We start from the raw sequence: 19,419 nt of genomic DNA, 5'->3' as shown, positions 1-19,419 counted from the left end.
GCATTGTTATAAATCTGTCTAATAAAGGCCCGAAACATATGTACCGCTGAATTCTTCGCATCATGTTTTTATTTTGATCAATTTACTCCACCACCTACACCAGCAAACGGTATACACAGGTGCTTATAATTATCAAGTACTCACCCCGAATTTCTCTCTCTCTCTCTCTCTCTCTCTCTATATATATATATATATATATATATATATATATATATATATATATATATATAATATATATATATATATATATATATAATATATAATATATATATATATATATATAGATATATATATATATGTATATATATATATATATATATATATATATATATATATATATATATATATATATATATATATTATATATATATATATATATATATATATATTATATATATAGGTGCGTGGCTCAGTGGTTAGAGCGTCGAGCTTACGATCGTGAGGTTGTTAGCTCGAATCCCGGACTGGCCCGCGTGTTGTGTTCTTGAGCAAGACACTTTATTTCACGTTGCTCCAGTTCACTCAGATGTAGAAATGAGTTGCAACGTCACATGTGCCAAGCTGTATCGACCCTTGCCTTTCCCTTGGACAACATCGGTGACGTGGAGAGGGGAGCCCGGTATGCATGGGCGACTGCTGGTCTTCCATAAAACAACCTTGCCCAGACTTGTGCCTCAGAGGGTAACTCTCTAGGTGCAAACCCATGGTCAGTGTCTGACCGAAGGGGAGCAAAAAAACATATATATATATAATGTTTGTTTCCCTTTCGAGAGTAAATACCGTACATGTTGAGTACACTTAAATGAAAAATATTTTATATACGGAATTTTCTGGTCTTTTCATCGATAAATCTGAGTACGTAAATGAGGTGTAAATACCGAATTGGAATCGAAATTGTATTGCAACGTCTGCGACTCAGTCTAATTGAGATTCGTTTAATATTTATCTTTCCTTCTGGAGAGTAAATACTACGCATTTGGAGTAAAATAAAATATAATTAAAATATTCTATTATCAATCTTTTATAAACGGGAATAATATTATAATAGTATTTCAGAAGTTGCAATTCTGTAGAATTTGCTAAAAATTAGGAAATAATATCATTCAAAGCTATAAAAACTATAATCTAAATTAAAGTAAATAACAGTAAAAATATATATAAAAAAAAGCAAGTGAAAATAATGGCAGTATAATCAAGATCTATATTTAGATTGAGATTTAAGAAATAAAAATCGTGCAGAAAACCCACACTTAAAATATTTAAATAAATAAAATAAATGAATATTAATTGAATAATAGCAATGCTAATTATTATATTAAATATTCATGATACCGAGACGTTTCATATTAGTGCATAAAATGAATTTTTATCACATTTATAAAATATTTTTATACTTATTTTTACCGAACTTCAGAAGAAATATTGATTTCTAATAATTAATGTATTTCAGCTGATTTTCGTTTCTTTAAGATTAAATATCTAAATTAAAAATGGGAGATAGACAAGCCTTGATCTTTCTTATCTGTCATTCTTATCACAACTGCACAAAAATATTTATATTTTCAATAGGTTCAATTAGAATATGGAACTGCTATCTTAACCTGCATAGGTTTAAGAAGATAAATCGATACAAACTACGAGGTGAACCACTAATATTCCATGCAATAGCATATAAGTTTGTATCCACTTCGGAATACGTAACTCTCACTCTGTTCGTCTGCCTAACTTTGCACAATTTCTATCAATCCATCCTTATATGAATCTCAGAGTATACTGTTTCATTAGTGGCAGTTTGTGTGGAACCCCAGTACGTTCTGATTGTGTTCTGTGTTACAAAATGCGTATTCCCACCACTAATATCTATCGCTGTCTGTGAATTTTATATTCCAGCAAATCTCTTGATTCCGTTGAAATGCATGTGCATTGTATCAAATTTGGTGATCAGTTGAGATATCATTATTCGATGGGTGTATAACGTAGATTGAACCTGCAATACTACATCTTGAACTTGATAGTTCTGACACCGTGAAACCAATGATGTTTTACGAACAGAAATGACATAGTGGCTATAGTCATCCAACTTCCAGTTGGTCAAATTTATGCTGTGAATGCATGTTATTTTGAACATGAAATATGTTAGACATGTCTAAACAATAGTTGTTGTTGTTTAAGCCTAGATCCCCACCGAAAATGGAAATCTATCACCAGAAGCATTCCAAACGTGAGGTCATGTGTCTAAGACTATCTGTGTATGCTGTATATCGCTTTTAATTTAAGAAGAAAAAAACGTATGAGGTTTCATAAATAGATAGATGTTTGCTATGTGAACCATATCAAAGGATAGCAATGGTAATTAATTTGTGCACTTTTCTTCCCTTTCTTTATATGCTATATCCAACAACAACTAGTTTTGTTTTTCGGTCAATAAGTACGTAGCTGTGCATATTATTTGTATCAATTATTTGTATCCTAAAGCTTTTAGATCCTTCTTTGTCCCTTTTAAAAGTTTATATGATCTGAGCTCTATTTTCATTCCCCCACAATACTGCTTTATTTTTATATACAGCCTTCAATTCATTGAATTCCATATAGATTAGAGCCACCAAAAACTCCTTTTCGTTTCGAAGATGTAGTAAACATTTTTGAATTCCTGGGAGATACTTTGGAGTGATCCCTGTGTAAAACTATTCTGTGACGTTGATAAACATCTATTGCTAAGTTCTATTGTGCCGTAATGCTAGAAAGACTATCATGCACATCATTAACTCTGGATGTGAAACTTACTTTCAGTCAGCTGAAAGTTATACTTAGATATTTGCATATCCATAATGTGTATTATTTCTGGACAGCAAGCACATACTTCAGTTTTGGCGATTTATTTATTACTGTATTCCTGTGGAGAAAGTATTTTGTATTAAATCGATTTTACATGCATGAATACATTGCCAACATTATTCGAGGAAATATGTAGTTAGTGACAGGAAGCTCTTCTACACATGGATATATTAAGTAATATAAAGGAATGTGGTCGTTCATAATAAGCTAAACACAGCTGTCACATTAAAATTGGCATCTCGAAATGTTACAACCTCATGTAAAAGATGTGCCCTACAAATGAGACTTTTTTTTACAGAAGGTATCGTACTCGAAGGTATTTTTCTTGGTGAATGCAGGGAACGGGATTTGAACTAGCAAGTCAGATATAATCAACAACGACATAATATATATATATATATATATATATATCTGATTTTTCTGATTTTTATCATATGTATATGTATATATATATATATGATTTTTCTGATTTTTATCATATATATATATATATATATATATTACTCAACTATACTGTAACGTGCATAAGTACATATGCACTGACACCCAGTACAGTATAGTTAAGATATATATATACAATGTGGTATAAACAATTTCCAGGATTAGTTATGTTTAATAAAAACTAGCTGCTTTACCTAAGTTGCAACATTATCTTGGAAATATTCAGCTTGCGGAGCGATACACCGGTCCCAGCATCCCTGCCACTTTTGGAATCTGGCCTGGAAATAATTATCGGGAAGCGTGTCGAGGACCTTCTGCATTTCACTTTGGATCTCTACAATGGTGTTAAAACGGCGATCTTTGAGCTGCATTTACTTGTTTAGTCCGTAGGTACTAAATATGGCGAATAGTGCGGGTGCAGAAGCGATGCAATACTCCGGGCAAAATGCGTAGAGACATTCTGTCTTTCTTCACATTCTGTATTGTTTAAATTCTGCCGAGGTGATTTAGTCGACTAGCGCCTTCCACCGAAATTGTTGGTTTTGTGTCAATATTTGAAAACTATACATACATACATACATACATACATACATACATACATACATACATACATACATACATATATGCACACATACATACATACACACATGCAGTAGTCAACCATGCGTAGAGGTCACCACTCAATTTGATTTTTGCAAAGAATCTACAGGCAATAGCACCAACATCACCACCACCACCACCACCAATACCAAGATCAACAAGAACAATAAGAATGCCAAATGCCAAAACAAGACCACAAATGCCAGTATTACTCTTGACAACACCCACAACAACAGTAACGAAACCAGCAACAACAATAATGACAACAGTATAATCATCATCAGCAGTAATGAGATCAACAATAGCGCTGACTGCTACTACCATGTCAACAGTAATACTTTTTACGTAGGCTGTAACGAGAAAAAGAACACCAGAAGGAAAAGTTTACTTCGCAAGGAAAAGCAGAGAGAATTAAAAACTAAGAGGAATATATCATTCGATTCGGTGTCATGGCACTCCCAGAAGTGGAATGGATATCCACCAAAAAGAAAACAATAAGTCCATTAATTGCAATGCGAGGAAGCTTCGCCAATTGTAACAGAAATTGTCTAAAAGAAGTGTGGCCTTTTGTACGCTACACGTTTCTGTCGAGGAAAGCACTATGGGATCGTGGTAGCTATCTGCAGTAACCAGGTAGCAGCGCACAAGACGGCTACAACTCTTCTGACTAGTACGCTATGTTCCCCCTATACATGGAATGTCATGAGACTAAGGCCAGGGTCTCAAACATATCTCCTCAATAGAAACAGGCCAGAATAATGACCTTGCTAGTGGATTACTGGGAGATAATAAGCATGAAATCAAGCCCCAGCAAAGCAGAACAGGATTGTAAGAGGAGTTACAGATGTTAGTTGCTTCGGAAGAAGCCCATGCCATCCGGGTTTTTTCTCTTTCGGAGAGAACGAGCAGATAGAGGTGGTCGTGGGGGATAAGGAACGCAGATGTTACATCTTTGGCAAGACCAATCCTTTAAATGATTTTCGCCCCACTGGGGAGAAATCGGGAGATTTGTCAAACGCTAATCCAATAATCCTAAAACTAAATTCGTTACAGTCCTGAAGTGGAAAGCAACGATAACCACAACGTCAAACACAGGAGGATCAGAGTTGAAATCCTACTGACTCCTTGTATATAGAATGGACTTCGGACAAAACGAATCCACCTGAATGGGTGATCGTCGAGCGACCCTTAAAAAGGAAAAGAAGGAGAGTGCATGAAAATACAGCTGTAATCCTTAAATCACAACTGTTTGTGACCACGGAACTCAGAAGCCGGAAAAAAGCTGCAGGTAATCTCGAAACCAAAGCTACAAGCCAACAATCTCAACAGCAGCAACAACAGCAAAGGGCCAGAATTTTTGTGGAAAGGGATAGTCGATTAGGTTGCTCCCAGTGCACGCCTGGTGATTATTTTGTCGACCCCAAAGGGATGAAAGCAAAAAGTTACCCTTGGAGGCATTTGAACGCAGAATGTAAAAACGACTGTTAAGTATTTCGCCTAACTACAACAACAATAATAATAATCTGCGTTTACAAATGTGGCATTTGAAATCAGATTTTCAATAGATGCAAAGGCATCGAATCACATTTTCCACAATTTAGTGCTTACGAAAGAATTTGAGGAACCTATTTACGTTAATATTACCTTTTCCTTGACCTCAATGTAGCAGGAAGTTTTCTTAGAATTGCAAGGGAAACGGAGTTTCTAATAAAGTCTATCTTTTAATATTCTGCTAATTAGTAATATCTTGGCTAGTTCATATTTTCATACAGAAATATTAATATTGTTCTGATACAGTGGCGAGTCTATCGGAACAAAAAATATATTGTCGGCAACCAGCGACCGTGACGTGGTTTCAATATTCATTGAAAGAGATTTCACACCGTTCTACCCTTAATGTCATTCCTATAAACATCAGCGTTTCTCCCCTTAATTCTCTCTTTCTCTCTCCTGCTATTCCTTTTTCCTTCTACATACATTTCTAATATATAATGTATTTTTGCCTTTTCGAAACAAACCAATATCACATATACATGTGACTTTAATATAAAGAGAAAACTGTTATATGTTATTCATTGGATTCGATGTAACGCTCGACTTGCTAATAAAATGGCTTGTCTCTTTTAGTTACAGAATTTACGGTTCGGGTTCAAATTCTTATTTAATTAGCTGGTTTAAAAAACATAGCAACAGCATTAACCAAAAATAAGCGCAAGCGTGGCTGATCCCTCTGTTTGAAATAGCAGCAAAAATCTTGTCTTGAATATTAATAAAGGTTTGATAATAAGTTGTTCCAATATGTTTCAACAAACGTGGCGATGGTCAAAGTAAGAAAGGTTTTCATTATAGGCCTGATGTCAATGGCCATCGGCTAAGAAACAATAACAGCAAATCAATACAGACTTATTGCATTGAACACATTGAAATATTAAAATTTTTTCGTAATGTTTCAGTTTACATTAGTAGTAAATGAATTTGACATATATATTATGATATACGTTTCTATGTTATATTTGACGAATTCTGTTTGAAACTGAGTTATTATTTTAGGCACAGACATGACTGCATGACATGAAGTGTGCTTCCCAGCTACAAGGTTTCGAGTTCAATCTCACTGCGTGGCAAATTCGGCAAGTTTCTTCTACTCGTGCCACCGCCCGATCGAAGTCTTGTGAGTGAATTTAGTGGACGAAAATACATAGAAGCTCGTTGTATATATATCGATTAGGTATTACAAGACTAACAACCGGTTATCGAATTCAATATAGGTACTTCTCAGAATGAAATTTTGGATCACTTCGGTTTGAACGGCAGTTTTTTCTAGCGGTATCATATGAAATTGTCACCCTTGATTATGACCCTAGAATCGATCTATTGGATTTCAATCTCTTTTAGTGTTAGGGTTAGTTAGGGTTAGTTAGGGTTATTTAGGGTTAGGGCTAGGGTTAGGGTTAGGGTTAGGGGTGGGGGAAGGGTATCTTTTTTCTTCACAAATGTAAATAAACCTAATCTATTTCTTAAACGAGGGACATATTCATACAGAATGTTTTTGAACTCAATAGACGTCACTGATTGGTTGAAATTGCAGAAATTGAAGAAAAAACAACACATATATTACAAAGTATAGAATTTTCTCAATAAAGCCAAGAGAAAAAGATGTTTTATAAACATATTCTATCAGTATACGAAGTTTAAATTTTTTTATTTACCTAGAAATTATGTTAAAAACCGAAAAGATCCGAAAAGATCCGAAATGTTAGCTAAGTATCGAGCGATAATATTAATAAGAGATGTGAACGGAAAAACGATTATTTCAAGAACTTCATTAGCTTACAGCAATTCCTGTTTTACGATGCAGTCGACTATGAATGACGAGCCTTTTTTTAAAACTCTTGTCACCCGAATTTATCAAGAACTATCTGTGGCTGACTCGTAGTTGAACACTGAAATGTTTAGATGCTCTGTAGTATATAAATTTGGTCGCTAACCATTCCTTAAGGTCCAACAATTTACTGTTGATATAGTCTCATAGAAATATTGGCATATTTAATATTTATATATAGCTTGTAAACGATTTCGTATATTCTGGTACACGATTCTATATATGAACAGATGAATATCTCCATTCTAATATAAAAGTACAAAACATATGTTTGAGTGTGAGTGAATATCTCTCATTTGGATACACGGTCATACATTTGATCAGAATCTGTAAATATATATATATATATACATCTGTAGTGTGTGTGTGAGTGTGCATCAGAGACGTACGAGTTGTAGATATGGAGACCTTCAAAAAGCATCTGGAAAATATCTATCTGAATGCCAGATGAAACCACATCAGGGCAAAAAAACTGGGTGGTTCTGTCCAACTCGCCTTTTCATCAAAAACAGTACAGGAAGGATACCCACGCGTACTGAAATTCGGTGTTCCAGCATGGCCCCATCCAATTGCTTATACCAATAAGAGATAAAAGAGAAGAGAAAAAAATATATATGTATATGTGAATACATACATACATACATAATTAAAAGTTTTTGTTCATCATGATGCTGACATAAGTCCCTTGTCTTTCCTGATGAGAAGGCGGCATAATGCACCCCTTAATCCTTCGAAATTAGGATTATGCAGTCTTCGAAACATATGTGGAGAAAGCACGAAAGCACGTAATCTCTGCCCTTGGCATGTAGCTTCAACCGTGTTTTCTGACGTGAATTTGCTACCCGGGTATCGGTTAACCGAATTATCCATACTAGGATAATTCATTCAACTACTTATATATATATATATATATATATATATATATATATATATATATATATATATTTATTTATGTATATATGTATGTATGTATGTATGTATGTATGTATGTATGTATGTATGTATGTATGTATAAATACGTTCAGTGCGAAATGGTTTTGTGAAGCGGTATTGAGTTGTAAATAATAATAATGGTATTTTTTATGAGCTTAAAGCTTTTAGCGAACACCATGCAATTGACTAAGAAAATAGTCTAATAATAGGGTATATAAGCCCTCGACAGAAAAGACCATTTTCCTTAGTCATTTGCACGGTGATCGCGATAAGCTTTAAGCTAATATAAAAATACCATCAGTATTATTTACAGAATTGGAAATGTCGTAACATTCTTAGTCGCATTAACAAAGGGATGTAGGTTTGAGTCCCACGCGTACGGGAAAGCCTACTTTTTTTTTCTGTCGAGGGCTTCTATCCCCCAATATTAGAGAATTTTCTTTAGTCATTTGCACGGTGAGCGCTATAAGCTTTAAGTATATAAAAATACAATTACTATTATTTACAGAATATATGTGTGTGTGTGTGTGTTTATATGTATATAGGCGCAGACGTGGTTTTGTTGTAAGAAGCTTTCTTCGCAACCACATAGTTCTGGGTTCAGTCCTACTCCGTGGCATCTTGATCAAGTGACTTCTGCTATAGTCACGGGCCGACCAAAGTCTTGTTAGTAGATGTGGTAGTCGGAAACTGAAAGATGCCGATCGTACAAATGTATATGTTTCTGTGGCTATGTTTGTCCTCACACCATCACTTGTCAAACGATATTGGTGTATGTACGTCCCAGTAACTTAGCGGTTCTCCAAAAGTGACCGATCGAATATGTACTTAACTTACAAAGAATAAATCCTGGAGTCGATTTCTTCGATTAAAGGTGGTGCTCCAGCATAGCAGCAGTCAAGTGACTGAAACAAGTAAAAGAATAAAAGAAAACGAATATAAATGTATCCATGTATATTTCTCTATGAAAGGGATATGTGTCTTTATATAGGAAATAGGCGTAGTCAAACAAACCAGACAGTAGAAGTTGACATGTACTTATGTTATGAATGAACAGAAAAATGAACGGTGAAATGCTACTCTTAACCAAAGTAGAATCTGAAAACAGAATATAAAAACGCATTAATATTGCAAGGAAGTAGCCGCAGTTTATTGTATAATATACATATTTTTATATCATAATTCACTTTAGAGTTAGAAACAAAGTTTCTGTATTCGTTGATAGCTTAAATGCTCTAGAGTTTTCGAAATAAATTGTCTTTCTTACAATATACAGCTGAACGATCTACCGATCATTGCAATACTCTCAGCTCACGTCAACTTTCATTGCTTTCTTACACGTTATAACTTATTTCCATCGTATTTCTCCTTTACAGCGATATAATTTCCATTTGTATATTTGTCCACTAATACCATTCGTATTTGCTTTATCTCCAGAGACAATGGCTGTCTCTAAATAACTCCATACTTCATTAACTTCCTTTCGGCAATTTGGTTATGCAATTCTGTTTGCTTTGTTTCCTGTGTGCGTACGCAATGGAATGTGTATATGTGTGTGTTTCTGTGTGTGTGTACGTATGTGATTTACCATTTGTGCATTCGATTTGACGTCAACTGCTTCCATTTTTTGAAAATTTTCTTATTCCAAATATCTACATGTTGATCATCATATGGCTATATTTTCATTACTGTCTTGCTTTCTGTTTTCTACTTCAGATAAAACAGGTTCCGAGAAGCAGCTTGTTACAAGTTGCTTCATTTCCATGATTAAATTCGCATATCAACGTAACACACAGGCGCACCCACATTATTTTCGAACGTGTTTAGATAATCGGGGTCGCCGTTTCCATCAGCATCATGAACACCATGATCATAGTCATCATCATCCCCATCAACATCGGCGGCATCGTCAGCATCATCGCTTTCATCATCATCATCATCATCATCATCATCATCTTCATCTTCATCATCATCGTCGTCGTCGTCGTCATATCATCATCATCTCCACCGTTTCTCTCACTACTACTACTACTACTACTACTACTACTACTACTACCACTACCACCACTACTAATACTACTACCACCATCCACCACCACCACCACCACCACCACCACCACCACCTCCAGCTTCCATCCTCTTTTTCATCATCTTTATCTTTATCATCATCTTTATCTTCATCATCATCATCGTCATCATCATCATTCGCTTTACATCATTTCTTTATAGGTGTCATCCTGTTATGTTTCAAAATTCTCCTCTTCTTCTTCTTCTTCTTCTTCTTCTTCTTCTCTTCTTCTTCTTCTTCTTCTCTTCCTTCTTTTTCTTCTTTATCCTCTTCTTATATGATAAAAAAATTGATCGTAATATTACAAAAATCTTTGCATTCTAATAAATAGACATGATCTTCCCCTTTATCCTCCACTTCCTCCTCTTCCTCGTGATAATGATAATGATGTTGATCATCAAAAGCACCATTTCTTTTCATTTCTTCTAAAAATCACTGCTAGTCCCAATTCATTCTCCCCCTGACCTGCACTTGATTTGATACAGGTATCCACATAGAGAAATTAAGCTGAGTGATCTCGAAAATTCATGTGTACGTAGCTTTAGTAACAATTGTTAACAATTATCATCCTGTTTCCATTAGTAAACGAAATTACTTTGGCATCGCATGTCACCAATCAACACATTCTATTTTATCGTCTATACTGGACATTCATTTGTTGCTAATGAATATATAACGATATATGATCTATACCATACCATAAGCAGTTGCTAAACATTTCATTCCAGTCTATCATGAATACCACGTCATTATTTGTTGCTAATACCCACTTTCTACTCTATCATCAATATGTTACTAGCACTTGTTGGTAAGCAGTACAAACCACTCTGGTACATTCTACATTATCATGAACAGCATGCCGTCACCTGGTACTAACCAATATATTGCACTCTATTATCTTCAATACACTATAGTCCGTTAGTGCTAGTCGGGTCATAAAACAATAGTCAATAACATCGATGCATTCCAATTTATCATCAACTTGAAATAAGCAATAATTATATTATTTCTATTTGTATTTGCTTTGTATATCGTCTTTATTAGGAAGAATTCAATTCATACTTTGAGCCATCACCAAATTCGTGGTTCATCTGATAGTTTATTCCAAGAAAAATCAATGACAGACATTTATTATGTTTCTATGATAGTGCCAACCAGAAATTTATGTATTTTGTATTTTTTGTGTATTTTAATGCTATCTTACACTCATTTTTTTTACAATAATAACTGCAACAAAATAAAGAATAAAGTAATGTTATATAACTACAAATAACAACAAAAACAATAACAACAAGGTACACATTTAAATATATTTTCTTCACGACTGGTATTATATGGGATAAGTTGTAAACAGGTTGTGATATTTACTTTACAATTTGAAACTTTTGTCATTGAATGCATAAATACATACATATATATAGACACACATACATATATATAGACACACATACACACACACACACACACACATATATATATATATATAAATACATATATATATATATATATATATATATATATATATATGCACATATATAGAAATACATACACCATACAAAAATACATATACACATAATTACACACGCATACACACACATACACATGCATATATTGAAAAAGCTAATCGTTCTGAAAAATATAAATATTTGTTACTATTTCAGTAAAATTTAACAAACGTAAAATGCTGCAAAAGATATGTACTTAAGTGTAGTTGTTTGGAAGAATAAATAGAATATCAGAAAAATATCTGATGTTATCTAATCACAGCCTTTTAGAATTTGTGTACAAATTTCTTAGAACGTATCACAAAAATGTATGTAGTCTTCGTGCAGCTTGCAATGTTATAAAACTGGACATAGAATTAATAGCTTTTTGCTAAATGAGGGCATTTGTAATATATTTTTTCGCCACCCAATCTGATTGAGACTATCAACCCTGTATATCACCACTTTATAATTCTTGTCAACGTTTCGATGTGGACCAAACCAAACCCCGAGCAATTTTCTCGGCCAGTCCGTCTAGTGCCTCACGACGCTTTTGGGTGGCATGGCCCTGCCACTGCAGGTACTGTGATGCAGGCTCATTAACTAAATTTTTGTTCCTGCCACTGCTTCGTAGTTCCTCCGAATAGCGCTGTTCACCTCAATATTTTTCGTGTCCACAAATAATCGGATTGTTACATATACAAGCACTGATCTTGTAATATCTGGAGGGACAAAGAAGTAATAACCCAAATCCTTGACAAAATTGATTGCAAAATATCATAATTACGTGTACTATAGTTATTATACGTAAGCGCTTCTCCATCTAAATGTAAACTTAATCAATCCACATTATTATCTCCCACAGATATCCGGGTTTTCCATTGCATGGATCCAGACCTGTCAGCAACTTCATATGCAGAAAACCTCATATACTTTCACGACTCTGGTTGAGACTTGGGTGCAGTTTGTATAAATCGAACAAAACCAAAACCCATAATAATAATAATAATAATAAAAATAATAATAATAATAATAATAATAATAATAATAATAATAATAATAATAATAATAATAATAATAATAATTATTATTATTATTATTTTTATTATTTTTGTTATTGCTGTTGTTTTTGTTATATATAACTTGTTTGTATATATAGAAATATATGCACGTGTATGTATATCAGTAAATAAAATTTTCCTGTCTAAAGGAGAGTGAAGGCTTTACCTTGGCTGACCAAGATCAGAGCTTATTGACCCGGAACTATCAAGCCAACGTCCTGCAAAATGGTGTAGACCCAAATTGCCGATACTGTAACGTAAGATAGACATAGTGGACGGCCTAATCTCTGGATGTATGATTTTAGCACCTGTAGAGTACAAATCAAGCCATGACAGAAGTTGCCAATATCTATATTGGATAATGTTGCGACATTATAAAATCAAAACCGCTGACAAATGGTACAAGCACCACCATACGGCTTTAACTTGAGAGAAAACGTAACTATTCTTCGGGACTTCACACTATGTACAGACAGGACAATCAAAGAAAAACAAACCAAATATTGTTGTGAAAGACCAAAACAATAAAGTCTGTTTATTGATAATCCTACACTGTGACCATAATATTTCGTCAAAATAATTTGATAAGTGCAGAAAATATAAAGATTTGCAAAATGAAATCGCAAAATGTGGCATCTGAAGACGGTTACAATGCCAGTGATTGTAGGAGCACTTGGAATCATCAAAGGGAAACTAAAAGTTACTTAAGAATGATCCCTGGCTTCCCAAACATGCACGAAGGGAAACAGATTGTCTTAACTGCTACGTCACACGTATTGAGAAGAGCATTATCACTGTGAATTTTCTTTACCCCCCTATATTTTATTTGTTTACGTTTTTATTTTTATTTTTTCCTTTTTCTCTTTTACATGATTATGTAAAGAAACAGTCTAGTGTGATTACTTTAATGGTCTACTAATGTAGATAGTACGTTTCTCTACCCTAGGTGTCAAGAAAACCACCGGAAAGAATTGGAAACAGAAATGAAAGAAGAGTTTATAATGAAGATTATAATGAAATCATAATTTAAAGAAGAAATTATAATGAAAATTACAACAACAACAACAACAACAATAATGATAATAAGCATCGGTTGATGCCTGTCAATATAGTGCAACATTTGTAGAATTATGAAAAGTGTTATTTTTCTCTCTCAATCTGTGTTAACATCAGCTGCTGTCTTTATCCCGCGACCAATTACTTCGTCATATAGCAAGAAATCCATATGTCTTGTACACTAGTAATATAATACTGGTGATTATAACGTTTTGTGAGCTTTTGTTTTGGATATAAATGAAATATGTCGTGGCAGCGAAAATCCACATTATAGTTAAGTGTGTATACAAATTAGTCGTGATTAATTTGCCTGTACCTAAAACACAAAATATAAATAGGTGAGTAAGTACAAGAGTTCGTGAAGTTGAATTGCCATTAGATGTGAATAATCTTACAAACTCGATTCATTTGTGTTATGTCTGAGATTTGAAAAGATTAAACAGTGCCAACAATTTGGTCACAAAATGGCTAATAAACAATAGAGTGAAACAATAAAGTATAGAGTAGGATGCACCAAATTGCATCTAGAATAGATGTTATCTGAAATTTTCGAAATATGGTTGGTAATGTTTGACTGAGAAGAAGACTCGTTGCGTGAAAGGGAAGCTATATATATATGTATATATATATATATATATATATATATATATTATATATATATATATATATATATATATAGATATATATATATATATATATAGATATATATATATATATATGTATGTATGTATGATGTATGTATACATCACTCAGATACTTCGAACTGCGTGAAAGGGAAGGTGTATATATATATATGCTGCACACACACACACACACACACACCACACACACCACATATATATATATATTTATATATATATGCACTCTGATGAAATGTAGTGTTTATGTGTTTTCCACATAATAATAATAACAACAATAATAATGATAATAATTGTGGCAAAACGGATCAAAGGGACTAAAAAATAGCACGAGCAAAAACAAATTGAGTTGCAATGGAGCTAGAAGACCCTGCATGGGCAACATATACTTCAACGCGGAAATGCTGATGTAGATCAAGCAAACCATTAGTAGCTGAGATGCCCAGAACCGAAAGCAGAGCCTGATGGTTTCATATCGGCGGCACAAGATCACAAGATACCAGTAAACAAGAGCTCTGATTTACTAATATGAATAGTGATCTTGACTAACATGGCAAATTTTGTATTGCTTTGGTGTCAGCAAAATACATCCCGAAACGAGATGGTCTATTATTTCGTCAAATGTGTTGCATATTCTGCATTTAGACTTCGAACCATTTTGAAAAATGTAATCCTGGTAGTTTTTGGCCAGCATGTCTTGATCTTCCGCCGCCAAAATAAAACCTTCCGTCTATGATTTCCTTCGTGGGTCAGAATGGCATGCAGCATGAAATATATAGCATATGTGGTGCACCTTGTCCACCACTACTAGGTGCTCTAGCACCTGATCTGTTTGGTATGGGAAATCCCAAAGGATTGTGCTAGTCTCCGATCCCACAACTCTGCAATTTGTGCTCATACCAAGTCTATCATCTATCTAGCTCCCACTTTTCGCACACTTGCCAAAGTAGCAATTTTTCCACGTGGTCGAGTCACCACAGCTTGTACCTGTTTTGGGGCAAGTCTAGGGAATTTGTTCGTGATATGGGCAATGGTTTACTTCACTCTTTTGTAGAAACACAGCAGTGACACTTGCTCATTCCTAAAGTTCACCCTCCTGTTCGTGGCCAAAGCTTGGTCCTGGGCTTCCAGTATATTACTCTTGGTCCCTTCTTTTAGGTTTCCTTTCATCCCCGAATACCTCCTATTCTTTCCAACAACTACTGCTGTGGATACGTGGAATTAATTGTGCAGTCCCTTCTTTCGTAATCGTTCTTTATAACATTTTTGTACTTTTTCCTTTAATGTCCCTTTTTTCTCTGCTCGCATTACTCCCTCGGTACTAACTGCCATTAGTAAGGTTTTCTTACTTAAGGTTAGATATGTCAATAAGTTCTCAATTTCGATACGCACGCAACGTTCCAAACATCAGTCCCCTTCCTCCATTTGCGTTTTTCAGGTATAGAATATCAGTTTTTGCACGTGGGTGATGGATTCCATGCATCGTAAGGAGCTTTCTTTACTTCCTGTCAATCTCCTTTAGCTTCTATACTATCCCCATTTCTTTACTACCCACAACGGGCTAAACACAGAGGGGGCAAACAAGGACAGACAAACAGATTACGTCGATTATATCGACCCCAGTGCGAAACTGGCACTTATTTAATCGACCCCGAAAGGATGAAAGGCAAAGTCTACCTCGGCGGAATTTGAACTCAGAACGTAACGGCAGACGAAATACGGCTACGCATTTCGCCCGGTGTGCTCACGTTTCTGCCAGCTCGCTGCCTTGTATAGATTCTATACTATCCATTTAGGATTCCAGGGGCATACCGTACTACTGCGACTGTACGCGAGTTTATTGCCGAAGTCATATTTCTGGCATTCAGCTTTGAAGCTTATATTTTACTCAGTTACCGTAAGTATGTACTCTCCTTTTGTTTTTTTTTCGTTCATGTCGTGCTATTTGATATTATCTGCCTCAAAAATTCCCAGGTTTTTTAAGCTGGATTCAGGTTCAATTGCCTTCATCATTTTACCAATTGACAATCGTATGCTTTCTATCCTGGGAAGCTTTCTTCGACTCATCACCATCGCAGCATGTTTTGAGAGTCCAAACTCCATTTTAATATTTCTTTCTTTATTACCCACAATAGGCTAAACACAGAGGGGACAAACAAGGACAGACATAGGTATTAAGTCGGTTACATTGACCCCAGTGCGTAACTGGTACTTAATTTATAGACCCCGAAAGGATGAAAGGCAAAGTCGACCTCGGCGGAATTTGAACTCACAACGTAACGCAGATGAAATACCGCAAAGCATTTCGCCCGGCATGCTAACGTTTCTACCAGCTCGCCGCCTTAATATCACTGGAGATAATCCACACAGACGGATCTAGGCTGCACAGTTCTGCTCCCATTTTAGTGAATATCTTTATGCCGCCCATGAATAGCAAATGGCTCAGTTTCCGTTACCTCTTCCCAAATCATACGCCAACCTTGTTTTCTCTAGTATTTCACTCAAGGGCATAATTACCAGCACGAATATCAGTGAGGACACACCGTGCCCCTGGAAGATTTCTCTCTTAACTTTTAAATCTCCTAATACTTGATTCCCTGCTGTCAATTCCGTTCTCCAGCATTTCATGCTATTCCATAAAAATCTTCCATAAAGATCTTCATATTTGTACTGATTTTGTAGTGTTTACATATTTTCCGATGTAAATGCTGTTCAACCTTATTGTGGCAATTGTTGTATACGTTTGGTGTCAGCACAGGTCGTCCCAAAAGAGATGGACTATTGTATTATCAAATGTATCACAAAATCTGCATTTTGAGTCAGAACCGTTTTGAAGATCGTTAGCCTAGTAGATTTTGGCAATCAAGCTTTCTATTATCATCATTATTTATTATTATTATTATTATCGGTATTATTATTATTATTATTATTTGTTGTTGTTGTTGTTGTTGTTGTTGTTGTCGTTGTTGTTGCTGTTCTTGTTGTATTTGTTGCTGTTGCTGTTTTTGTTGTTATTATATACTTATTTTTATCATTGTGTATATATTTATGAAGATAAAATATGATACATAGAAATCTCTATAGTGGGATATGTTTTCCGTAAATAGCCAAGAGTATTCCCATGCAAACTATTTTCTCTGATTTGCAGTTCTTACTGGAACCAAAGTGTCGGTGAAGAGTTGGAGCTGAATCATTTATACATTTGATTTATTGTTTCGGAGTCGCCCTCAGCATTGATACAGACTGCCAGCAATTGTTCATTGAACACCGAAACAAAATATTTCGGTTATCTAAGAAAGAGATAACAACTCATGATGTATATTGCTTGAGAGATGTGGTGTCAATATAAATGATTACTAACAGCGTAGACTTGTGGTGTCGAGGATGCGAAACACGACTGTAAGTTGTGGGGTATACTAACGATTGGAAAAACATTCAATAGGACGCTCGGTTAGATTGTTATTGTATGGGCGGTGCGTACAAAGGGCTGGAGCGTGATAAATGCGGGCTGATGACCCACGCCTACCGGGAATTCCTCCTTCACGGGGTTGATTCCAGGCCCCGATCCCTATCACGGGAGGTGGTTCAGAGGTTTCCCGACCATCTCGGGCCGGCGGAGACGCGCCCGCAGAAACCTCCAGTGTAGCACATACAGATATATGCATACATAGCTCCTTCCAACTTATATATCGATCTAAGCAACAAACTGATTTCTGTTTCTTGTTACAACTTGTGACAACTTTTACTTCCCCTAAGCGATCGGGTTCGGTCGTCTTCTCCGGGCCCTCAGAGAACGCGCCGACGACAGCGTGGAATGCCGCCGCGCGTAAGCGAATTCGTCGGCCAGATCCGAGGACCTCACCGGACCGTTCCATCGGTAATAGCGACGGGCGGTGTGTACCAAGGGCACAAGATCACAAGATACCAGTAAACAAGAGCTCTGATTTACTAATATGAATAGTGATCTTGACTAACATGGCAAATTTTGTATTGCTTTGGTGTCAGCAAAATACATCCCGAAACGAGATGGTCTATTATTTCGTCAAATGTGTTGCATATTCTGCATTTAGACTTCGAACCATTTTGAAAAATGTAATCCTGGTAGTTTTTGGCCAGCATGTCTTGATCTTCCGCCGCCAAAATAAAACCTTCCGTCTATGATTTCCTTCGTGGGTCAGAATGGCATGCAGCATGAAATATATAGCATATGTGGTGCACCTTGTCCACCACTACTAGGTGCTCTAGCACCTGATCTGTTTGGTATGGGAAATCCCAAAGGATTGTGCTAGTCTCCGATCCCACAACTCTGCAATTTGTGCTCATACCAAGTCTATCATCTATCTAGCTCCCACTTTTCGCACACTTGCCAAAGTAGCAATTTTTCCACGTGGTCGAGTCACCACAGCTTGTACCTGTTTTGGGGCAAGTCTAGGGAATTCCTCGTTCACAGAGTTGGTCCCAGGCTCCGATCCCTATCACAGGAAGTGGCTCAGACGTTTCCCGACCCTCTCGGATCAGGGAAGACGCACCCGGTGATACCTCCAGTGTAGCGCACGTGCAGCCCCGGGCATCTAATTGTGTATTTGTGTGTATTTGTACAAAGTGTATTTATGTTTCATTTTAGCCCTATATTACTTTTTCTTCAACGTTTCTTATCCAATATTTCCTTTTATTTTCTGACAAAATTGAAGGATCTCTGGTATATTTAGCTGCTTCTTTCAGGGTGTTAAGTGACTACTAATTTGGTCCCACGTTGTCAAAGCCTGCAGAAGTTTTGTTGATAAGCCTCGTTTTGAGAGCGATTTGTTTGATATTACAAGTAGGTGAAGGGCCAGTATAGTGGATCTTCAACTGCATGTTGATCTTGATATTAGTAGGCATCAAATCCTTGATGTTCTTAGGTATCCAAATCTCATTTATA

At 35.7% G+C, this 19,419-nt stretch overlaps 1 long non-coding RNA gene across 1 annotated transcript; it reads right to left on the bottom strand.

Moving 5' to 3' along the window:
* Positions 1-662: 662 nt before the first annotated feature.
* LOC118762724 lies at positions 663-18,243 on the bottom strand. The gene is made up of 4 exons (XR_004998475.1): positions 18,025-18,243; positions 16,408-16,411; positions 4,536-4,543; positions 663-673 (listed from the first exon to the last, which is right to left on the bottom strand). It is a non-coding gene; the product is annotated as an uncharacterized LOC118762724 (long non-coding RNA).
* Positions 18,244-19,419: the final 1,176 nt, after the last annotated feature.

The sequence above is a fragment of the Octopus sinensis genome, linkage group LG3, assembly GCF_006345805.1.
Source record: "Octopus sinensis linkage group LG3, ASM634580v1, whole genome shotgun sequence".
Lineage (NCBI taxonomy): Eukaryota > Metazoa > Mollusca > Cephalopoda > Octopoda > Octopodidae > Octopus > Octopus sinensis.
The sequence above is the reverse complement of the archived record's forward strand: the minus strand, read 5'-3'. Positions and strand labels throughout refer to the sequence as shown.